Source organism: Heterodontus francisci, chromosome 3 (assembly GCF_036365525.1).
Source record: "Heterodontus francisci isolate sHetFra1 chromosome 3, sHetFra1.hap1, whole genome shotgun sequence".
Lineage (NCBI taxonomy): Eukaryota > Metazoa > Chordata > Chondrichthyes > Heterodontiformes > Heterodontidae > Heterodontus > Heterodontus francisci.
Genome location: NC_090373.1, coordinates 114,245,166 through 114,270,779, shown reverse-complemented (window position 1 = coordinate 114,270,779; position 25,614 = coordinate 114,245,166). Strand labels below are relative to the sequence as shown.

Here is a 25,614-nt window from a genome sequence, read left to right as displayed (position 1 = left end):
TTGTTGATTGTTATAAAAACCCATCTGGTTCACTAACGCCCTTTAGGGAAGCAAATCTGCCTGGCCTACATGTGACTCCAGACCCATAACAATGTGGTTGACTCTTAAAGTGCCCTCTGAAATGGCCTAGCAAGCCATTCAGTTCAAGTGCAACTTAGGGATTGGCAACAAATGCTGGCCTGGACAGTGACGTCCGCATGCCGTGGAATGAATAAAAAACTGCTGATCGATGCCATGATTTGTCTCCTCTGCATATGTCCAGCAGACAGTCCCTGTGTCCACGCTAACTATCTCACCAAAATGGCATTTAGCGTGGCTAGCACCAGAAGTGTGCGCTTGTGCTGTGGATGCCATTTTGGAGGTAAAACAGCATTCATAGTGCTGATTCTATATTCTTTCTGTAATTAAGTTGTACTGTTTCGTAACAGCTGTTAAAATAGTGAAATGTGTATAAGTTACACATTTACAGACAATTTTGCTTCAGTGAGGAACTAAGGGGAATTTAAATATAATAAGCCACAAATAAATGTGAGAGGAAGGAAGATGATCCATACTTTAGATATAAACAGAAACGGAATATCAGCAACACTGACTCAAGAGGTCTTACAGTCATGTGGAATAATCTAGTCTCCTCAGCTGTTTATGTACATAATCTCTTAACAGGATTGTCCTCTGAAATACTGGCGGCTTCACTTACATTCGATTGCAAAATGTTATTGGCAACCAGAAAGGAGTTGGTACAGAAAATCTAAGATCAATTTGCCATAACTTTGGCAAAAAAATAAACTTATAAGAATCACAAAATACAGTAATTTTCTGTCAAGAATGAATATAATGAAGACAGCTGTTATATCAGCTTTTATTCAATAAAAATTGTTTCTCATCATGTAATCATTTACACTAAATATAAAATGACTTTTCTTTCCCATGATGGTATAATTTTATACATACATGTTTGGTTTTGTGGCCACTATAATGATGTGATATAGTGTTTGTTTACAATGACATTCAGCTATGATTTTTCTACCTATTTTCAATAGAGTATCATGGGGCGGGGGTGGGTGGGGGGGGGGGGGGGGAGGGGTGGTGGTGGGTCCACAATTTCCAAATGTCCACCGATAAAATGCAGGAAATGTAACCAGAGATAAGGAGACAGAAAACCCAGCTTATAAGCAAAATAAGGGAAAAGGAAGAACATAAGGTATAAACTGTGACTGATCTACTGCTCACTAACTTGGTGAATTTGATATCTTAAATGCTCAACTAATGTCATTTAATATCATAGAAATATATGGCAGATAAACTAATAACTGCTGTTAACACAATTCAGGGTAAAATTGCAACAAGTTGCATTTATATAGCACCTTTAACATAGCAAAAACATTCCAAGGTACTTCACAGGAGCATTATCAGACAAAATTTGACACCAAGTTACATAAAGAGATATTAGGACAGGTGACCAAAAGTTTGGTCAGAGGTAAGTTTTAAGGAGTGACTTAAAGGAGGAGAGAGAGGTCGAGCTGCAATGAGGTTCAGGGAGGGAATTCCAAAGTAAAGCATAAGCAATCCTCTCTGCCCAATTTTCATCTATGTCCTTTGCCTACTTGATGCCTATGTCCAGGTGTTAAAAGAGGAAATTCTGACCCAATTAGTCAACAACATATAGAGAGAAAGAGAATAATGTGATTAGTCAGCATCTGAAAGTAAAAGATTGGCTTTCATTTGGGATTCCTCAGCTGAACTGATAATTCTGTGCATTTCCAGCATTTTCTATTTCTATTTTAGTTAACACCATATTTTTGTTTCATGAAAAGAAGAGTCATCATTCAAGGTTTCAGAAGTTGCTACCATCAGCTTGTGTTCTTTTTTGCTCCTGACCTCATGCTTCATGTATGAACTTGACAAAGGAACATTTCCAAATTAGCTGCATATTCAACTCTGAGATTTGCCAAGGCACAACATGTTATAGAGTTTTCCACAGCCCACAATTTGATACAATGTTATGAGGATTTATCAATTCTATCCAAGTCGAATTCAAACACACACATGCTGTGTGATTTGTTCACATATGTGCATGATTGGAAGCTTTTTGAACACAGTTGTGTGTATTACACTTGGCTCTGATTGTTAATATTTTCAATTTGCTCCATTCATATATTGGAATTTGTCTGAGAGTTTTGTACAGGAATGAGGAAACTATTTTCAAGAATCTTTAGATTGAATTTGTCTGAAACTTTAAAAATGTTAGCTAATCAAATACTCCCATGGTTGGAAACATAAAAAAGAACAACATACTTAAAAGCAAATTACAGTATACAGTTTAGAATAGAAATGTGGAGCCATTTAATTTCCTTATACTTGGAACTAACATGTTCCAATAGCTGTTGTAAATATATAACATATTTCTGTGATTTATTCATTTGTCATTTACTGTTTCATAAATTCACTTGACAAGTAAAGCCTAAAACAAGATCTAGAGCACTGTAATCTTACCGATTCTCAAAGCCCTGAGGAGAATCCTGTTGTGGCATGAATCGAACAAGTAGTTGAAACAATTTAAATAAAGATTTACTGCTTTTTACTTAGGACCACTATGAAACTTACCGAGGTAGCAGGACAACTGTAAACAATCTCAAGAATTTAGGGAGTGAGTGGTCACCTACAACAGTAGTTTGAAACACAAAAGACAAAGGAATTTAAAAAACAATTTGCATTAAAATAGCACCTTTTGTGACCTCTGGATGTCCCAAAGTGCTTTACGATCAATTAAATACTATTTTAGTGATGTTGGTTTGAGGGACAACTATTGGCTAGGACACCAGGGAGAACTCAACTGTTGTTCTTCAAATAGTGTCATGCGATCTTTTACATCCATGGGAAAAGGAAGTTAAGGTCTCTATTTAACATCTCATTTGAAAATGGCACCTTGGCCAGTGCAGTGCTCCCTCAGTACCACACTGAGTGTTAGTCTAGAGTACTTGCTCAAGTCTCTGGAGTGGGACTTCAACCCACAACCTTTTGACTCAAAGTCAAGAGTCTTCCTACCGAGCCAAGATTAACTCATTTAATCAGGCCTAGCCTAAAACAGGTAAATATATCCAAAAATGTAACACTAGCATTCATTTCATCTGAATTGACAAACCTATGGACATGGGAAATTGCATTTACTCTGTAGGTTATTCCTGTTTTGTTTGCTGCACATTAGCTCTGAGAAGGTGATTCCTTCCTGCCAAAACGGAAGATTTTATTTTATTGCACCACATCTAACCACACATTCTCATCAAAAGGGACTATTCTGTGATATAGCCTGTGACAATTCTCCTTCGCAAAAAAACGTTTGCAATTAAAAGGAGTGGTTGCCCTTTAAGAGCTACTGCATTCATTAGTCAATTTCCACTGGAAGCGAAAGAGTTGCGTGCACATGTGTGTAATGCATGTGGAGCATATTTGATAGGTCAGCTCTCCACCCCACCATTGTGAGAGCAGTGAGGTACACCATAATTCTGAGGCCTTTTTTCCCTTGGATTGTGGAATTGGCCCCTACTCATCATGCTTTTGCTATGAAAAATTTTCCCCTGCGGCGATGATTGTGAAAGTGAATCAGGGTAGGAAGGGTAAAAGTAAATGGAGAATTCATGCTGTGCGGTGACAACACATCTCCAACTATGACCTATACTTTGCACAGATTCCATTCCAAAAAGGGCCATAGCCATCTCCTCAAATGGGAAAAACTTTTGGGGCATGAAATTTGGATCCGTAGCGTCCTGGAGATTGCACAACAGAAGCTGATCACCCTCCTGGGGGGGTGTGTGCTGCCCCACCAGCTGTTTCTGATGCAATCTGCAGGGTGCACCACTTTGAGAAGACTGCTCGTGCAGGTGTCCCCTCCAGTGCGCTGAAGGCTTCTGAACTGGCCTGATCATGTTGTCACACAGTCCTACCAACTGGCATGATGTCCAATTGCCCAATTTGGACCACGCAGACCCATTGAATGAATTTGCTTGCCAATCATCAAAGATCAAGCATTCATTTGCAAAATATGCGCTGCACCAATGCTATTTAAAGGGCCAGTGAACAAGTTGCAGGTGAGATGCTTTCGATGTACTTAGGCTCAGGCTCAGTTTATGGAGGTCCTGTGCTGTACCTTTGGAGTTGGATTTTGAGAGCTGGAGCTTAGAATCTGGGAGGACAGCAGAATACCTGACCCAGGTATGGGTGCTGTGGTGGTAGTGCCTCTTGTTCTGCAATATGAGCAGAAAATAGACCAAAGGATGGAGACAGAGGAAGCTCTACAAAGGGGGAGGAGGAGGAAGGCTCTACACTGAAGGCCCTACTCACCATAGGTTTTCAGAGAGCACTTTCTCATACCTGCACCTGACCCAGGAATAGTGCCTGGGGTGACTCAGTTCAACAAGCAGGTGGTCACTGAACTGTATCACCACCTTTAACCTGACCTGGAGCCTCACAGCAGGGCATTTTAAAAGGTACTTGGGCATGCAACTGAAGTTCTGTAACCTGCAAGGCAATGAACCAGGTGCTGGAAGGTAGAATTAGATTGGGTGGCTAGTTTCTTCGGCTGGCACGGACACGACGGGCTGAATGGCTTCCTTCTGTGCTGTAATTTTTCTATGGTTCTATGGTTTAAGGATGGCATTGCCAGTGACCATAAAGGTCACAATTGGCCTCAATTTTTACACCTCTGTGTCCTATCTGGTAGCAGCAGGAGATATCACCAATGTTTCCCAGTATGCTGTCCATCGCAGCATTCAGGAGATCATGGAGGCCATTTCTCCAGACAAGTGCAGTTCATTGTCTTTTTGCTGAGGAGGGATAAGCAGAATGAAGGGAACTTGGCTTTGCCTGGGTAATGGGATTCCCAATGGTGCAGGCCTCCATCAACCGCCACACATGGCATTGCGGGCACCCCATGACAATAGGATGAGGTACAGGAACCACGAGGGCTTCCATTCCATAAATGAGCAGTTGGTACGTGACCATGCTAAGAGCATCATTTCAGTAAATGTTTGCTATCCTAGCAGCAGCCACGATGCATTCATCCTGCGCCAATCGGCCCTACCTACCATCTATGGCCTTCCTGGAGGAATGGGAGGTTGGTTGCTCAGGGACAAGGACTACAGCTTGGTACATGGCTAGTGAGCCTTGCCGCCATTCCACCATGACAGTAGAGTGGCCCTTCAACAAGAAACACAAAGTCACTCAGAACATTTAACAGGCAAATGGCTCCTCAATGCTTCCACTGCCTTGACTGCTTGGAGTTATTACAGCAGTACATGCCAGGGTGGGTCTCAAAGTTTATGGTGATCTGCTGTGTCCTCTGCAACCTTGCCATTTTGTGGGCACTGTCATGACCTCATGGGATCCGGAGTAGGAGAAGGAATAGGAGGAGGGAGGAAGGAAGCATCCTGGACCCCTGTTAAGCAGACAGACTGTGAAAGGGTAGACTATGAGGCTCCAATATCAGTAATACAACTTCCCTAGATCAACATGGACATGCCATTTCCCACTATTACACCCATCTGAGACACCCAATCACAGCGTCCCCTTGGCTACCATCTAATAATAAAAGCCAGCAACAAAAACCTTTGCATAACATCTTTATCCAACAACATATCCAATTATACAAACAAAAATAAACTACTCATTCTTGTACATCCCCTTAGTGCCTGTCTTGTGGGTGCCTTTGTTTGTCCTAGTGCTCCTATGCAGTGCTACCCCAGTGGCTGCAGCATGGCTGGTAACTTTCAATGGCAGAGACTGCAGATGGCCTTGCAAGATGTCCTCAAGCATCTATGAAGGCCCAACTTCAGAATGTACCACCTCAGCATGGATGGCAGACTCTGAGCTTGCTGGCAAAAAGGCGTGGTAGCGGCTGGAACATGAATGTTGTAATCCCCAGAGAGGACAGCAGGTTCGTGCACCACAGAGATGGGATGCTACCTCAGCAATCCTAGTAATCTGTTGCGAGACAGATTGCTGGACTGCCATGATAGCCTGCAAACTGCTTTGAGCACTGAGATTCGTGGCCACAATGGAAGCAGTCAGAGCCTGCATTGCAGCAAGTATGTATCTCAGGACCTCCATCTGAGCTTGCACTGTAGCGCTCAGACATGGCATGTCTACTGCCTGTGCTCCCTTGGAAGCTGACACAGTGGCTACCAGCTGCTGCATCATAGTTGGGTCTGCTAATGCACTCATGGAGTTGGCCACCACTTCCACGATGGAAAAGATGGGCTCCAAGCTCTGCACAATGCTCTGTGCTACATTGGAACTGGAATTGTTATACTCCTTGACAGTGACATGAAGCTCTGTGGCAGGCCTGCCAATGTGCCAGCTTCTTGGTGCACATGCTAATCATGCTTCTCCTGTCGGCCGCCTCATCGAAACCTTTATCCGAGTTCCCTGAGCAGAACTCATTTGCCACCTCTCCCTCTGGTGAGCTGGCACACTAGCTACACTTTCCCGCTGGCCTGGCTGCAGCCCACTCATACCTGGTGATTCACCACATGCAGATCCCAACTCTATATTAGCCTTTAAACTACAGGCAATGCTAATATCTGAGCTGATGACTGTGAGTGTCCAATCAAGTGATGGTGCTTCCTCATCACCGATATGGGGTTGCTCCCTCTCTCCCTCCTGAAACTTCTGTGGTTGGCCAGGCAGCAGTTCTTGGGTATCTGAAAGCAGAAGAGGAGGGTGTTCTAATCCAGAAAGCCAGTTGGTGAAGGATAGTACTGGAACCAGTCTTTACTTAGTCTTACATTTATTTACAGAGTGAAACATTATAAGTATATACCTCCTCACTCAGTTTCAAAAGTGCTTCTTCATATGTGCTCAAGTGAAACCCCAATTAACACCCACCACTTGCATGCAATTAACAGATTCCTTTCTTTTTCTAAATAAAAAAATTAGAGTTACTATGCGCAAGAGAAATTTCAAAGCAAATTAAAATCAATAAAACTTCCATGTTCTATACACATTTTTACATTGTAAGGCACCCCTCCACTCGGATCCTTAAAAATGTCTTCATACAAGGATTTATTTTTGGAAAACAGACAGTTTTCATTTAATTTTAGAGATTTCCTTTCTCTCCAACACTTGTTTCCCCCAGCCAGGTCAATCCATAAACTTTCCTCGGTCACACTTTTCATAAGGTATACATTATCCCACAAGGATTGATTATTTACATAACATTCAATGGGTATACTATAATCAGTATGTCCCTTGTCCCTTGTACAGAATCTCACTTAAAATATTTGACAAATAGAATCCCATATCCATTGCCTCCATCGGAGCCAGTGTTTCAGCAGCTGAAGTACTTTTAATAACCCTTTTTATTTTCTTAGCTTCCCAACCTAAAGGATAATATCTCCCATTTTCACCCATATGAAATACAATGAAACCAGCTGCACTAGACTACCCATCAAGGAGATTAGCATGTGAAACATTGGTAAGAATGACTGGTTTCTTGTTCTTTGGGCCACCTAAGGATGGGAACATAGATATACATTTCTCCAGATTTTTAAAAAAATGTTTTATTTGCCTTTAAAACATTCTCGATTTTAGGGTGTTTTATCATAGTTTTGATATGTTAGAGTTAAGTACTATCATCTGGTCTCATCTGAGTGCCCAACCAGTTCAAATGACCAATCCAGCTTTGCAATTGCTATGTCTCTTTTGTCATGAAAACATGCTATGCTGATTGATGATTTTAATTAATCTGTTGGAAACCTACATTAAACTTTTCAAAGGAAAGCTAGATTCCTACATTGAACTTTTAAAAAAACAAGCAGCTAAGATGGCCTACAAAATATGCATTGAAATACCTCACATTCCAAGGCATCAAAGTGGAGACGCATGTCTAGGTAGCTCTCATCCAGAACAATGGCTTGAAGAGTTGAGTGAATCATCTGATATTGCCCTCATTATAAAACATTCAAAGCCATCTTGCAGCATTCACACTGGTGGAGACGAACCTCCAGGAGATGAAAATTGAAACAATAAGACCTGAGAGAGTTTTGGGATTCTTAGACTTGGCTCACATTAAAGTGAAAAAAGAGTACACTGAGAGAATCATGTGACAGTCTTCCCAGCATGTGTGAAAACTTGGAGTTTCTGTTATACACAACAGACAAGCTTTGAGACCTAATCTGTACAGGACCCCAGTGGGCCTGTCTCTCTGAGAAAATTTGAGTACAGGAGCAAGGATGTCTTACTGCAGTTATACAGGGCCTTGGTAAGACCACATCTGGAGTATTGTATGCAGTTTTGGTCTCCTTATTTGAGGAAAGATGTTCTTGCCATGGAGGGAGTGCAAAGAAGATTTACTAGGCTGATTCCTGGGATGGCAAGATAGACGTACGGGGAGAGATTGGGTCGACTAGGCCTATATTCACTAGAGTTTAGAAGAATGAGAGGGGATCTCATAGAAACCTATAAAATCCTAACAGGACTAGACAGGCTAGATGCAGGGAGGATGTTCCCGATGGCTGGAGAGTCCAGAACCAGGGGTCACAGTCTCAGGATATGGGGTATGCCATTTAGAACCGAGATGAGGAGAAATTTCTTCACTCAGAGGGTGGTAAATCTGTGGAATTCTCTACCACAGAAGGCAGTGGAGGCCAAGTCATTAAATATATTCAAGAAGGAGATAGATATATTTCTTAATGCCAAAGGGATCAAGGGATATGGGGAATAAGCGGGAACAGGGTACTGAATTAGATGATCAGCCATGATCTTTTTTGAATGGCGGAGCAGGCCCGAAGAGCCAAATGGCCTACCCCTGCTCCTATTTTCTATGTTTCTATGTTTCTCTCTCTCTCTCTCTCTCTCCAGGTAGCACTGAAAATTTCGAAAACTGTCCAAGTCTATCATTGCCACAGACAGAGACCCCAGGGAAAAAAACATTTACATCATTGTCTCCAAGAAAACCCTGAACCAGGTGGACCAGCTACAAGTGTACTTCTATGAGCCAGGAACTTCAGAATCACGATTTCAGCTGGAAGACAACTGAATTACCAGACCCCACAGACTGTATATTATTTTTATTTGTTCTGGACTCTAATCCAACCAAGCTATTCTTCATCACTCTATTTGTGTGTGTGTAATTCGTGTGTGTGTGTGTGTGTGTGTGTGTGTGTGTGTGTGTGTGTGTGTGTGTGTGTGTGTGTGTGTGTGTGTGTGTGTGTGTGTGTGTGTGTGTGTGTGTGTGTGTAAGTTGGAGCATAGTTTATTATTTTACTTAGATCGGATTTTGATTTTAAGAACAATCAACTAGCCTCTTGTTTAAACTTAAGAAAACCTATCTGATTGGTTCTTTTATGATCACAACACATAAAGGGTAAAACACTCACTGAATTAATAAGCACATCCACTATTTAAGTATAAATAAACCCTGTTGCAGTCAAACAAGGAGAGGGACAAGAGGGGAGCCTTTCGACCCCTCCTCACCTGATGAGCTTAGATATAGCATCATCTTTCTGTGATGCCTAGCACAATTAACCAGGATGGGAGTAACACTAGTTCCGAAGAAGGGTCACTGACCCGAAACATTAACTCTGCTTCTCTTTCCACAGATGCTGCCAGACCTGCTGAGTGGTTCCAGCATTTCTTGTTTTTATATGGGAGTAACACGGTTTCAATAGGATTGTTGATTTAAAGTTATTCTAGACATAGTCTACATAATATCTAAACTAATATATTTAAAAGCCCCACAAGCCTGACTCCCAATTTTAAATTCTACTCTAATCTTATTAATAACACATATTTCTCAAATTCCACAGTACCACTCCATAAGAAATCAGCAATGTGCATCGTGAAGGTGCCCAAAAGTTTCCATTTATGATACTCTTAAAACGTTGTGGGATTGGCTTTTAGCTGATCACAACCTATTTTCAGTAAAACAGATCTCATTTAAAAATACCACACCTTGGAAGCATCATTCAGGCCATAGATGCATTTGTTTAGTTTCCATAGTTTCCCTTCTGCATCCAGATAGTTTCGGAAACACTTTTCTCTGAAAAGTATCACCCTGCAGAAACGCGGCTTTTATTGTCAATTGATCTGCACAACCCATGATGAGTATGTGTCCAAAAGAGCCAAAAAGAATTTTCAAGATTGATTTACTTTTCCACCTGTGGGAAAGTCCACTTGAACATCTGTATCACCCGGTTGCTCTTCAAAACCCCTAGCAAACAGCCTCACTTTAGCCTTATAAGTCCCATCTGTGAAGTCTTTTTCAGTACAAATCCACTTATGTAACAAGGCTGCTTGCCCCTCATCTGGTACCTCAGAATAAATTCCAAACTCTCTCCAATAATCTAATTCCTTTTGTTTTGCCTCTCATTAGTTTACCTCATGATTATTGGCAGCTGCCAAAACTTCATGGTGATGAGGACTTCTGCTTCTAGTTCTGTCCCAAGATTGTTCTGTAGCCTTAGTTTCATTGTGTAATTTATTCAAGCTTTGGCCTCTACTTGCACTTTTATGTCTGTCAGGACTACTACTGCGAGATCTTCCTTTTGCACTATCAGAGGCTCTCCAGTACTTGATGCTTTTCTAACACAAGAGTAACTTCCAGACCCACTATCAGTACGTGCACTGTGCTTTTATACTCTCCATTCTTTCATCTCATTCAACCAGTCAATGGACCTCGCTTTGTGGCCATCACCCTGAACATTCAACAAATATTTAAACTTGCCAGTAGCTTTTCCTGCACATCCCACATTTGTCACATCATTCCATTCACTTGCCCCTCTGGAATATATGTCACCCTCGTACCCACTCCGAGCAATTGACCTGTGGATGAGATAGCTCTGTCCTGAGTTGTTGTCACTCACATTATGACTTTTTGCCCTTGATCTACCCTATCCTGTTCCTAAAGACCTTCATCACAAAACACATGATCATTTGAGGTACCAGGTGTCTCGTTTACTTCTATCAGCTGCCGAGTTTTTGTAACTAATCCTGATTACAGTATGATTAGAACAAGTCAACATTGTTTTACCAAAGGGAAATCCTGTTTGACAGATTTATTAGAGTTTTTTGAGGATGTAACTACAAGGGTAGATAAAGGGGAACCCATAGATGTAGTATAGTTGAAAATAGAGACATGTTGTCGAAGCCTTTCATCTTGCACTCATCAGGATAATCTGCAAGAATACCAATGTAAGGGAAAACAATAACTTTATACTGTATGAGAAGAGAGTGCTGATTGGCTGGCAAGTGAACTCTGGTAGAGGCTTACCATGGAGAATCAGTTAACTGCCAAGCTTTGTTTGAAATTTAAACCAGGCAGCTTGAATCTGATTGGTTAAGGCATTGACCTGAGGAATGAACAAGCGAATGGCTGTCATTTATTTTGTTTAGCTGAAACAGGTGCAATGTTTGTACATATTCTTTCTGTCTGCAAAGAACAGGACCCTGTGTATTAATATATGTAGCTTCCAATACGCGCAAATGTGCCACACTGTGAGCCCTGCTGACAATCTTAAATTGGTTGTCAGCGTACTTCTTAGCACACTGAGGATTATTTAGCAAATGTTGTCCAAATTATTGCATGCAGCTGCTGATTAAAATATAACAAACATATCATCTACATATAGGAAATATGCAAGAGGTAGGAGGTTAGGTGTCATCCCTTCAAAGACACATTTCTCATGGAACCCAACAAAGATGTTTTTGAGAGCTGGACCTAGAAGGGATCCCACAGCAACAACATCTATTTGGGCATAGTTCCGATATGTAGATGATATGTTTGCTATATTTGAATCCGCAGCTGCATGCAATAATTTCCTGACATGTCTTAATGGGCTCCATCCTGCTTTCAAAATTACCTTTGAAATGAAGCAGTCAAATGAGCTCCCTTTCCTTGACGTACTAGTTGAGAAATCTGCTAAGGGGTTCTCTACACTGTCTACCGCAAACCTACCTTTGCTGGTCAATACATATGTTGGAATTCTTACAGTTCCACGTGCTATATGATTGGCCTTATCAGCAACCTCATGAATAGGTCCTGAGCCATTTGCTCACCATGCAAGCTTGATGCTATAATAGGGTGAATCAAAGACATCCTGCGTGACAATGGCTACCCTGATCAGATCATTTCTTGCTGTATATAGCACAAACTTATGAACGGGCCTAAGGCCGTCATTTTTGGCCCTGAGAAGTGTAGCACCTGTGGAAGAGCCTGTCACTCTAGAACTGGCCTTTATAGCCACTCCAGGCGCTGCTCCACACACTACTGACCACCTCCAGGCGCTTACCCGTTGTCTCTCGAGATAAGGAGGCCAAAGAATAGCACAAACTTATGAACGGGCCTAAGGCCGTCATTTTTGGCCCTGAGAAGTGCCCAGTCTACCTCAGATTACCCTGGAAGGGTAATGTATCCCACAAACTTGAGCAACAAGTGAAGCTAGCTGTTTCACACTGCTACTATGCAGTAGCAATACGTGTGGTGTTCGCCACTAACAGGATGCTGCCATCAAGCCAAAAAGATGTCCTCCCTATCACACAAATGAGGAATGTGATATATGAATTTCAATGCTAGTGTGATGCTAGGTATATAGGCCATATGTCCCAAAGACTGAAGGATCGTATCAAACAACATATCCCTTCTGCTGTTCGCGACAGGAAGGTACAGGCCGTACATAACCGCCGGTGCTTGCAAACTCAAAACACAGTGTCCAACATTAGATGTGATTCCGTGATTGGACAACATTTGCTAAATAATCCTCATTGTGCTAAGAATTACACTGACAACCAATTTAAGATTGTCAGTAGGGCTCACAGTAGGGTGCATTTGCTCATACTCGAAGCTACATATATTAATACACAGGGCCCTGTTCTTTGCAAACAGAAAGAAAATGTACGAACACTGCGCCTGTTTCAGCTAAACAAAATAAGTGACAGCCGTTCGCTGGTTCCTTCCTCAGGGCAATGCCTTGACCAATCAGAGTCAAGCTGCCCTGGTTTAAATTTCAAACAAAGCTTGGCAGTTAACTGGTGCATTCTCCATGGCAAGCCTCTACCAATCAGAGTTCACTTGCCAACCAGTCAGCACTCTCTTATATCGTATAAAGTTGTTGTTGTCCCTTACATTGGTATTCTTGCAGATTGACCTGATGAGTGCAAGACGAAATGCTTCGACAACATGTCTCTATTTTCAGCAATACCCAAGTTCTGTACTATCAAACAACCAGATGTAGTATACCTGGATTTCCAAAAGGCATTTGATAAGGTGCTGAACAGAAGGTTAATAGGCAAGATAAGGGCTCATGGAGTTGGGGTAATATAATAGCATGGATAGGGGATTGGTTAACAGACAGGAAGCAAAGAGTGAGCATAAACAGAAAATTTTCAAGTTGGCAGGCAGTGAATAGTGGAGTGCCGCAAGGATCAGTGCTGGGGCCTCAGCTATTTACAATCTATATTAATGATTTAGATGAAGACACAGAGAGTAATGTATCTAAATTTTCTGATGATACAAAGGTAGGTGGAAAGATAAGCTGTGGGGGAGGTCACAGAGAGGCTGCAAAGAGATATAGAGAGGTTAAGTGAGTGGGCAACAAGATGGCAGATGGAATATAATGTAGGGAAGTGTGAAGTTAGTCATTTTGGTCACAAGAATAGAAAAGAAGAATATTTTTTAAAAGGTGTGAAACTTATAAGCGTTGATGTTCAAAGAGACTTAGGTGTGCTTGTACAAGGAATTCAGAAGGTTAGCATGCAGTTACAGCAAGCAATTAGCAAGGCATGTTGACCTTTATTGCAAGGGGACTGGAGTACAGGAATAAAGGAGTCTTGCTACAATTGTACAGGGTTTTGGTGAGACCACACCTGGAATACTGCGTGCAGTTTTGATCTTCGCATTTAAGAAAGGATATACTTGCATTGGTGTCGATACAGTGAAGGTTCACTAGATTGGTCCCTGGGTTGAGGGGGTTGCCCTATGATGAGAGACTGAGTAAATTGGGCATATATTCTCATGAGTTTAGAAGAATGAGAGGCGATCTTATTGAAACATACAAGATACTGAAGGGGCTGGGTAGACACTGAGAAATTGTTTCCACCGGGCAGCAAATCTAAAACATGGGGGCACAGTTTCAGGATAAGGGGCGTGTCATTTAGGACTGAGCTGAGGAGAAATTACTTCACTCAAAGAGTTGTGAATCTTTGGAATTCTCTACCCCAGATGGTTGTGGATGCTTCATCATTGAATACATTTAAGGCTGGGATAGACAGAATTTTGGTCTCTCAGGGAATAAAAGGACATGGCGAGCAGACGGGAAAGTGGAGTTGAAGCCTAAGATCAGCCATGATCATATTGAATGACGGAGCAGGCTCGGCAACCATATGGTCTACTCCTACTCCTATTTCTTGTGTTCTTGTCTTCTTGTACTCTATTAATTATCAGTAATGAACCTTAACAGTTTGCCATATTTGATGTCTTACCATCACAACCTATAATCTTAGGCTGGCCTTTCCATTCCCTCTGATCCATTCCCTTTATAATATACTAAATCTCATGAATTTAATTTTGTCTCAGATAGTCTTACACAATGCCTCAGAGCTCTCCAAATATTTTCCAAAACCTTCAACTTGATGAAAGTCCATCTCCCTGCATGTAAAGCATTCAAATGTACTGAGAAAAATGGAACTAATTGTAATACCTTCTCGAACAGGAAGACTATCACACAGCACAGGAGGCAATTTGGGATTTCGCCCATAAACCAATTGATATGCATGATACCTTCCAACCATCTGAAGGGAATTATTTGCATGAACCGCCCACGCCAGGCTTGATGTCAACTTGCAGTCTGGTTGATCAGTTAAGGTCTTATGCAGCATTTTATAGATCACTGCATTACTCCTTTCACAGAGATTATAGCTGAAAGGACTTTCAGCTGCAGTATTCATGAACATAATGTTCATGATTTCATACATGTCTCTGAACCCGTCATTGGCAAATTTCCCTCCATTATCAGTCGCAAACTTAGTTGGTGCCCCAATCCAGTCCCTTTCCATTTATTTATGATTTTGTCAATAATCACACTTTTGTCCTTACTAGATGGAGTCTGGATATGCACCTCAAGTGCCGTAATCTGCAGGGCTATTGACCAAATGCTGGAAGGTGGGATTAGAATGTATGGATCGTTCTTCGGCTCGCACAGACACGATCGGCCAAGTGGCCTTTTTCTGTGCCTTAATCTTTCTATGATTCGATATTATTGTAGAAAGACTAAATTGAAGACTAAAGACTAGTTGCTAGGTCTATAAAAATGTAGAATGATATATTTCTATCTTTGTCCCATACCTTTAGATACATGGCAACTACTTCATTGAAGTCACATGCCAATGGAAGAGTTACAATAGGACATGAAGGCATTCTCTGATACTTTTTACACATCTTACACTTCTCACTAATCTTTTCTATTAGCCTCCTATATTCTTCATTAACCACACCTGCATCCTTTATCAGGATTTTTAATCTTTGACATGTAGGCAGGGAAACTTGTCTATGTAACTTTAAGGCAATTTTAATTTTTTCTTTCCGTCTCTTATCACTTGATGCCTTTCTCTACTTAGGCAGTCCCTCGGGATCGAGGATGACTTGCTTCCTGGTTTGATGGGTTCTGAAATGGCTGATACGTCCAATGTTTGAGCCGCAGACTCTGCCACACAGGTGGTGCTTGAAGGTAGATGAGTAGTTTGGAGGTTTGTACACTTCCTCCGATGCCTTGACTTCACCTCCACATGTTCCCAACAAAGTCCCTCAAGGTGTACGATGCCTTCCCGAATAAGCTTTCTCCATCTTAGATAGTCACGAGCCCGGGACTCCCATGAGTTGACAGGGATGTTTGATCTCTTCAGGGATGCTCTGAGGTTTGGGAGAGGATGCAGCTGTTGGACCACCTTTCTTGCCACTGGATTTGGATGATCTTGCGGAGGCACCTTTGGAGGTACTTCTCCAGTACTTTGAGGTGCCTGCTGCAGGTTGTCCAAGTCTCCGAAGGATAAAGGAGTGCAGGGATCACTCCTGCCCAGTAAACTATGATTTTAGTCTTGGATTTGAGATCCTGATCCTCAGCTACTCTCTTTCTCAGTGAGCCAAAGGCTGATCTGACATATTGGAGGTGATGATGAACCTCATTGCTTATGTCTGCCTTCGCCAAGAGGAGGCTCCCAAGATATGGAAAATAGTCCTACTTTTTCAGGATCTTACCATTGATCTTGATTGACAGGGGAGGTGTTCTGCTGTGGGAGCTGGTTGGAAGTTTCCAGTCTTCGAAGGCCTTGTGCTTACATTCAACTAGCTCCTGTACTACGTTTTGGTCGTTCTCATCAAACCAGTCACAATGCTTCCTGGTGGAGAACCCAAGGTCTCTTTGGAGCTGTTTGTTTTGTTAAGGGAGGTGGTGGTGTAATGGTATTATCGCTGGATTAGTGACCTAGGATATTGCTCTGGGGACATTGGTTCAAATCCCACCACGGCAGAAGGTTGAAATTCAATTAATAAATCAGGGGGGGCAGTGCAGTGGTTGGGGTGGCGCAGTGGTTAGCAGTGCAGCTTCACAGCTCCAGGGACCCGTGTTCAATTCTGGGTACTGCCTGTGCGGAGTTTGCAAGTTCTCCCTGTGACTGCGTGGGTTTTCGCTGGGAGTCTGGTTTCCTCCCACAGCCAAAGACTTGCGGGTTGGTAGGTAAATTGGCCATTGTAAATTGCCCCTAGTGTAGGTAGGTGGTGGGGAATATGGGATTGCTGTAGGGTTAGTATAAATGGGTGGTTGTTGATCGGCACAGACTCGATGGGCTGAAGGGCCTGTTTCAGTGCTGTATCTCTAAATAAAATAAATACTTCTCTGACAAGAAGCATCAGGTTTTGTTAAAGGGATACAATAATGTCTTGATTGGGTAAACTGCAGATCCACTAACTTTCCAAAAATAATTGCCTTATCATGCTCCATGTCACGTTTCATTGGTGCCTTTTGCATGGAAGGTTCACTCAACTGGATAAGTATCTCACTAGAGACTGCATCAGTACTGATAAAGTGGCTTACTCCAGCTATTTAATGTGGAATTACAACTCTCTTTAGTGACCTTAATGTATAGACATCACCAACCTAAAGCAAGTTGTACTTTTATACTCCTTAACCTTACATCGATCCTCACTACTTAGTGAATCTAGATAACATTTTAACCAATCTGTTCCACATACTGTTGAAGTGCAAGTACTATCTAACATAGCACAGTCGAGCAGGTCCATGACTAGCACACTCATCACATTACTAAAACTCCTTGTGACCAGTACAATTTATTTGATTCATCATTATCTTCCTCAGAATTCTCTGTGTCATGTGTCATTTCGCAGACCCTGCCTCTCCACTTTGGGCAGTTCAAAGAACAAAGAACAAAGAACAATACAGCACAGGAATAGGCCATTCGGCCCTCCAAGTCTGCGCCGATCTTGATGCCTGCCTAAACTAAAACCTTCTGCACTTCCGGGGACCGTATCCCTCTATTCCCATCCTATTCATGTATTTGTCAAGATGCCTCTTAAACGTCTCTATGGTACCTGCTTCCACCACCTCCCCCGGCAACAAGTTCCAGGCACTCACCACCCTCTGTGTAAAGAACTTGCCTCGCACATCCCCTCTAAACTTTGCCCCTCTCACCTTAAACCTATGTCCCCTAGTAACTGACTCTTACACCCTGGAAAAAGGCTTCTGACTATCCACTCTGTCCATGCTGCTTATAACTTTGTAAACCTCTATCATGTCGCCCCTCCACCTCCGTCGTTCCAGTGAAAACAATCCGAGTTTATCCAACCTCTCCTCATAGCTAATGCCCTCCAGACCAGGCAACATCCTGGTAAACCTCTTCTGTACCCTTTCCAAAGCCTCCACGTCCTTCTGGTAGTGTGGCGACCAGAATTGCACGCAATGTTCTAAGTGTGGCCTAACTAAAGTTCTGTACAGCTGCAGCATGACTTGCCAATCTTTATACTCTATGCCCCGACCGATGAAGACAAGCATGCCGTATGCCTTCTTGACTACCTTATCCACCTGCGTTGCCACTTTCAGTTACCTGTGGACCTGTACGCCCAGATCTCTCTGCCTGTCAATACTCTTCAGGGTTCTGCTATTTACTGTATAATTCCCACCTGCATTAGATCTTCCAAAATGCATTACCTCACATTTGTCCGGATTAAACTCCATCTGCCATTTCTCCGCCCAAGTCTCCAACCGATCTATACCCTGCTGTATCCTTTGACAATCCTCATCACTGTCCGCAACTCCACCAACCTTTGTGTCGTCCGCAAACTTACTAATCAGACCAGCTACATTTTCCTCCAAATCATTTATATATACTACAAACAGCAAAGGTCCCAGCACTGATCCCTGCGGAACACCATTAGTCACATCCCTCCATTCAGAAAAACACCCTTCTACTGCATAATGATACTTTGAATCACACCTGAAGCAACTATTAACTGTTCCTTGGGCATTCCTGGGATTCATTTGCCTAATATTACAGTTCCAGTTCTGTGTTCTGCTATAATATCTAGATCTGCTAAAGGTACTTTCCTCCTCATTCCGCTTGTCTGTAACCCTTCCCTTGTATTGATGCCTGAGTCCAGTATCTGGACCATTTCAAAATCTGGCAATCATTGAGTCCTCTATTCTTTGTGACACTGTGAAATGTCCCATTTGTTCCACAAAGGCTACAAAAAGTGACTGTTTTCCCAGGATTTATTTCAAGGCAGCAGACATTTGATCCAAGCGGGTATCTCTCTCTGAGAACCAAACACCAGTTAGAACCAGAAGCCTGTCCATATACAGGATCTCAGCACAATTCAGCAATTTAAATGATAGTGCTGAACCAGTGATCTCTAAATTGAATTTCCTCAATCTTTTATACAGTCTGTTAAAGCCCATGGTAAAGTCTATTGAATAACCATTTGTTTTCCAAAATCTATCAAACTCTGACCATGCCTTGTAGGCATCTAATAGATCATAGTTATTGTAAATTTCATCCAAGAACTCTAATAGAAGATCCAAACCTTCATCATTAACCAACTGATGGGCATCCAGCTCACAAAATACTTTACTTTTGATCGTAAGCAACAATGCCAAGGCCATACCTTGTTTCCTCTTTGGTAGGGACATAACCCACATGTTGAGAAGGGTCATTTAGCAGTAGCTTACTGTCATTCTTGATGGTCTCAGTGACACTGGATGCCATGGGCTCTGTTGCAGCGAGCCTCATTACTTCATTTTTTCACTGGTCATATGGTTCAGACTCTGAGAACATCAGAGGGTAATCATACAATTTGCACTTGCTTTCTGCCATTTCTCATTATGGATACTAATGGCAATCTCCTTTGTGATTTTTTTTTAGCTTCCAACCTTCATCTTTCGGAAACCATTCTCGGCTACCATACTCTAATCCAGAAAGTCAGTTGATGAAGGATAAAACTAGAGCCAATCTTTACCCAGTCTTACATTTATTTACAGAGTGAAACATTACAAGCATATACCCCCTAACTCAGTTTCAATAAGTGTCTCCTCATAGTTCAAGTGAAACCCCATTTAATGCCCATCACATGCACACTTTAAACACAATTAACATACAAGTAACAGAGGGTTAAATTAAGGAAGGAGGATGAGGAGGAAAGCAGGAGGTCCATGGTCATACCATCTGTAGCTTTCACTTCATGCCAGATCTCAGGATCAGGGTGAGAAGGGTGTTGAGAAGGGTCATTTAGCAGTAGCTTACTGTCATTCTCGATGGTCTCAGTGATACTGGATGCCATGGGCTCTGTTGCAGCGAGCCCCATTATTCAGAGTACTATGTCCTCTAACAGGCTGAGTGACTGGAGTCATGGTGTCCTCCTACACCACCACTCCTATGGTTCTCACTCCTGTTATAAGCAACATTGATCTGCAAGAGAGAGGGCAGAATGTCAGTAATTGTGTTGGATGATGCGCCTGCTGTAGCTGAATAACTGGAGTTATGTAGAGGCAGGTAGTGGTGGGTATGAGGCTGGCATCAGTGGAAGGTGTGTATAGATGAGATGAAACATGTGAATGTTAGGGGTGACTCCTGAGTGCTATTGGGTGAGTAATGGGGGTGTGATGCATCGAGCAGCGTGAGAGGCTGGTGGTCTGGTGAGTATGAGAGGAGATATGAGGAGACATAAAAGGGAGTCCAAAAGTCTTTTACAGGCATATAAATAGTAAAAGGGTGGTAAGAGGAAGAGTAAGCCCAATTAAGGACCAAAAAGGGGATTTATGCATGGAGGCAGGGGCATGGCTGAAGTATTAAATAAATACTTTGCATCTGTCTTTACCAAGGAAGAAGATGCTGCACAGGTCATGGTGAAAGAGAAAGTAATTCATACACTTGAAGGTTTTAAAATTGATAAGGAGGAGGTATTGCATGGGCTAGCTGTACTTAAAGTTGATAAGGCATCAGGACCAGATGAGATGCATCCAAGGATACCGAGGGAAGTGAGATTGGAAATTGCAGAAGCAGTGACCATAATTTTCCAGTCTTCCTTAGGTTCAGAGGTGGTGCCAGAGGACTGGAGAATTGAAAAAGTTACACCCTTGTTCAAAAAAGGATGTAAAGATGAGCCCAGCAGCTACAGGCCAGTCATTTTATCTTTGGTGGTGGGGAAACTTCTAGAAACGATAATTCAGGACACAATTAATTGTCACTTGGGAGAATGTGGGTTAATTAGGGAAAGCCAGCATGGATTTGTGATGCGCAAATCATGTTTAACTAACTTGGTGGAGTTTTTTGATGGGGTAACAGAGAAGATTGATCAGGGTAATGCTGTTGATGTGGTGTACATGGACTTCCAAAAAGCATTTAATAAAGTGCCGCACAACAGACTTGTGAGAAAAGTTATAGCTCATGGAATAAAAGGGACAGGAGCAACATGAATACAAAATTGGCTGAATGACAGGAAACAGAGTGTCGTGATTAATGGATGTTTTTCGGACTGGAGGAACATTTGTAGTGGAGTCCCCCAAGGGACGGGGTTAGGACCCTTGCTATTCCTAATGCATATTAATGACCTAGACCTTGGTGTACAAAGTACAATCTCAAAATTTGCGGATGAAACGAAACTTGGAAACACTGTGGAGGAAGATGGTGTAGAACTTCAAAAGGACATAGACAGATTGGTGGAATGGGTGGACAAGTGGCAGATGAAATCTAATGCAGAGAAGTGTGAAGTGATTCATTTTGGTTTGAAGAATGCAGAGGAACAACATAAAATAAAGGGTACAATTCTAAAGATTGTGCAGGAGAAGAGGAACTGGGGTGTATATGTGCGTAAATCATTGAAGGTGGCAGGGCAGGTTGAAAGAGGGATTAACAGAGTATACAACATCCTAGGCTTCATTAATAAGGGCCTAGTGTACAAAAGTAAGGAAGTTCTGTTAAACTTGTATAGAACACTGGTTCATCCTCAACTGCAGTATTGCGTCTAGTTCTGGGTGTCAAACTTAAGGATAGATATAAAGGCATAAGAGACAGTGCAGAAAAGATTCACAAGAATAGTTCCAGGGATGAGGAACTTCAGTTAGTGGATAGATTGGAGAAGCTGGGACTGTTTTCCTTAGAGAAGAGAAGGTTGACGGGAGATTTGATAGAGATGTTCAAAATCATGAGGGGGTCTAGACAAGGTAAATAGGGAAAATCTGTTCCCATTGGTGGAATGATCGAGAACAAGAGGGCACAGATTCAAGGTAATTGGCAAAAGAAGCAATAGCGACATATGAGGAAAAACTTTTCCATGCAGTGAGTGGTTAGGATCTGGAATGCACTACCTGAGAGTGTTGTGGAGGGAGGTTCAATCGAGGTATTCAAGAGGGAATTGGATTGCTATCTGACAAGGAACAATGTGCAGGGCCAAGGGGAGAAGGTGGGGGTGGCACTAGGTAAATTGCTCATTTGGAGAGCCAGCGCAGACAGGACAGGCTGAATGGCCTCCTTCCGTGCTGTAACAATTTTGTAATTCTGGGATTCTGTGACTGACCTTGACTACATGTGTAGAACTCTTGCTTTCCTCCCCACCCCAATCCCTTAACCCAACTGTCCCCTTCTGCTTTTATGCTTTTGGATACCCAAGGACTGCCGCTTGGACAACCACAGCACAAGCAGGAGGACAGGAGAGAGCAACCCCACACCACATTGCTGCCATGTCCTCGGGTCAAACTCTGAGCATTTATTTCCCTTGACACTTGCTCCCAGTCCCTTAGGAGGATCTGTTATGAGATTCTCCTGGCATTGCCTCTCTACCTGAGTCCAGCTCTGACACTGGTACCTCCAGCGTGAGTTCTGAGAATTTGGGAGTCCTCTGTCTGGCCTGGTGTTCCATGTTCCCTCACATAGACTGTATCAGTATGAGTTATTTACAGCCTTCAGTTATCCATGGCAGCATTCTTTTAAGAGGGACGGACTACCTTTAAGAGCTGGTGGCTAGCTGGAACATGTGCTAGCTTCGGACACCCTTTGGCCCCCTGCTGCACGTGCAGCCAGTCAGCAATGATTTAAATGAGAAGGCAGCATGAAAATTATACGAATCATGACCTCACCCCCTCTCCCCCTCACCAACCCCACCGCCCGCCCTCCCCTTGCCTGAAAAACAGTCCACACCAATTTTTAGCTCTTTTATTTATCATATCTCCCTAAGGAAAAAAAGTTCGATCCAATTCAAATTTCAAATGGTCTCAACTGGTCTCAAATGATTTTAAACTGGAGGCAACTAGAGGGAACTGGGTTAACAGGCTTGTAGAACTGAAAACCTGTTGGCATGTCAGTTGTCCAGCTGTAGGTAGCTTTTTCTATCTGATTTAAACTGGAACCAGTTCAACTTTGCTACATGTGGATCCAGTTGCCAATGTGCACTTGAGCTGATTGTTAATTTAAGTGAGGACACAGCAGTTGAAGCATACTGCAGTATAGTGTAAAGCAAACCAGTAACCATGTTGACTTTTTGATCTTTTTTTAAAAATACGTCATGGATGTCCCTTTTTTACATTTTGAGAAAGTCTCAAATTGCTTAATTTGGTCTCTCTTTCCTCTTTTCAGCATGTTGCCACTATCACCTACAAATGAAGGGGCTGACTGAGGAGGCTGTTTCAAAAGAGCTTGCGAGATTCAGCAACTACAAAATTGAGAAAATCCAAGATCTCAGTAAGAAGCCAAAAGTGCAACGATTTTGAATTTGTGCATTTCAGCTTTCGCAATAAAATGTGTTCAGCTACTGAAAGATATACTCTGTTTTTTTTCTGGCTGGAGATTTTGCTAGATTTGAACTATCATGCCCATACTTCACTGAATGAACTCCATGATTCCAAGTACATTATTACTGAGGTCTGGAGACCCCCAACCTCCGCCTTGTGAAAATGAAAGTCTGTTTGAGGCGCATGTTCATTGTCACATTCTTTTATTGATTTCACAAAAATAACGTTAAATAAATGAAGTAAAAATTTCAATGGCTTTGTTTGAGATTTGCACAAGAACACTTTGTTACAAGGAGCCATGTAATTATAGTGTGAGGGGCCCCACATGGACACACATTTGGGAAGATGTGTCAATAAATGCACGTTAAATGCCATGGCGCCATTGTTGTATAGAATTTGCACCCTGCCAACAAATGAATATATCAAAGCATCGCACTTGTGTACTTCATCAGGGAAACTGATTTTTGGAACAAGAGGAAGGAAACCTGAACAAGGACTACCAAGCGATTAAAATAAATATCTGGAAGTATCCCACTTAAACATGGCAAACTGTAGAACAATAGCCACATGTACCATTCCATTGCCTTCCAGTATCTCCTTTCAGTTAAGGGTCGTGGGGACCTTGCAATTAAACTTGGTGGCTTAATGGATTGCAGACATTCACACCTCTAACTGTCCTTCCCTCTTTCAGTGCCCTTGACATGTCATGTAGCATTTCATCATCTGTCCTGTCCTCATACTCACACACATCTTTTGGGTATTTGACAGCCCGGTCCACTGTCTTCCCAGGATGGTGGCATCAGCCACATCCATTACAACCATTAAATCTAACCGTATTCTGCATTGACGCACGTGCTGGAAAATCCACACAGCAGCAAAGTGGAAACAATCTGCTGGTAACCATTTCCCCACCTCGATTCCACACCACTCCTTCATAGAACAGTTTTCTCACCTCATTTACAAACTGGAGAACAGTGCAAAGACTGGAAGAATTCATCAACCGATTAACAGTCTTAACAGGTTGTGAAATGTACCCTCTGTCCATGACCATTACTATCTTTATACCTGCAGTTATGGTAGTTCGGGCAGTAGGGTTTTATGGACTCTCAAAACCCAAACAATGAGGGGGATGGGATATGGGGATACCATCTATACCCATTGGACATAAATATCCTTCACTGGATGTCAATCCAGGATTCAGAGCAGGAGCTCTGGTCTCCACTCACCTGAAATGTTTGGAATGGGGTTTTAGCTTTGCATCTTTTGACTCAGATGGCAATGCCACCACTGAGCCAAAAGCTTGCCCTACAACTTTTGCTAAAAAATAAAAAATGCATGTAAGTTTGGGTCCTTAGCCTGGACCTCCAAGAGGACCCACAGTTTTTTTTTATTATTTGATAATGAGATTTGGGCATCAATGGCTAGGCCAGCATTTATTGACAATCCTTAATTGCCCTTGAGAAGGTGGTGCTGAGCTGCCTTCTTGAACTGCTGCAGGCCTTGGGGTATAGATATAGCAATAATACTGTTAGGAAAGGAGTTCCAGGAATTTAACCAAACGATAGTGAAGGAACGGTGATATAGTTCCAAGTCTGGATGGTGTATGGCTTGGAGGCGAACTTGTAGCTGGTGGTGTTCTCATGCATCTACTGCCCTTGTCCTACTAGGTGGTAGAGATTGCGGGTTTGGAAGGTGCTGTCGAAGGAGCCTTGGTGAGTTGCTGCAGTGCATCTTATAGATGGTACACATTGCTGCCACTGTGATGAAAGGAGTGAATGTTGAAGGTGGTAGATAGGGTGCCAATCAAATGGGCTGCTTTATCCTAGATGGTGTCGAGCTCCGTGAGTGTTGTTGGAGCGACACTCATCCAGGCAAGAGGAGAGTATTCCATCACACTCCTGACTTGTGCCTTGTAGATGGCAGACAGGCACAAGGAAGACAGGAAACGAGTTACTTGCTGCAGAATCCCTAGCCTCTGACCTGCTCTTGTAGCCATAGCATTTCTGTGGATGGTACAGTTCAGTTTCTGGTCAATGGTAAACCCCAGGATGTTGATAGTGGGGGCAGGGGGGGGTGTGGTTCAGCGATAGTAATGCCATTGAATGTCAAGGGGAGATGGTTAGATTCTCTCTTGTTTGAGATGGTGATTGCCTGGCACTTGTGTGGCGCAAATGTTACTTGCCACTTATCAGCCCAAGCTTGATGTTGTGCAGGTCTTTCTGCATCTGGACGAGGCTGCTTCAGTATCTGAAGAATCGCTTATGGTGCTGAACATTGTGCAATCATCAGTGAACATCCCCACTTCTGACCTTATGTTGGGGGTAAGGTGATTGATGAA

General features: G+C 42.5%; 1 long non-coding RNA gene across 2 annotated transcripts in view; it reads left to right on the top strand.

Moving 5' to 3' along the window:
- LOC137352689 (uncharacterized) overlaps window positions 1–23,423 on the top strand; it is a 58,316-nt gene extending 34,893 nt beyond the window's left edge. The window contains exons 3-5 of one of the 2 annotated variants that reach the window (XR_010969760.1): window positions 8,854–9,051; window positions 15,604–15,713; window positions 23,122–23,423. This is a non-coding gene — a long non-coding RNA (uncharacterized lncRNA). The remainder of the gene's footprint in view (window positions 1–8,853; window positions 9,052–15,603; window positions 15,714–23,121) is intronic. The other variant, XR_010969759.1, reaches the window with a different exon arrangement.
- The last annotated feature ends 2,191 nt before the right edge of the window (window positions 23,424–25,614 follow it).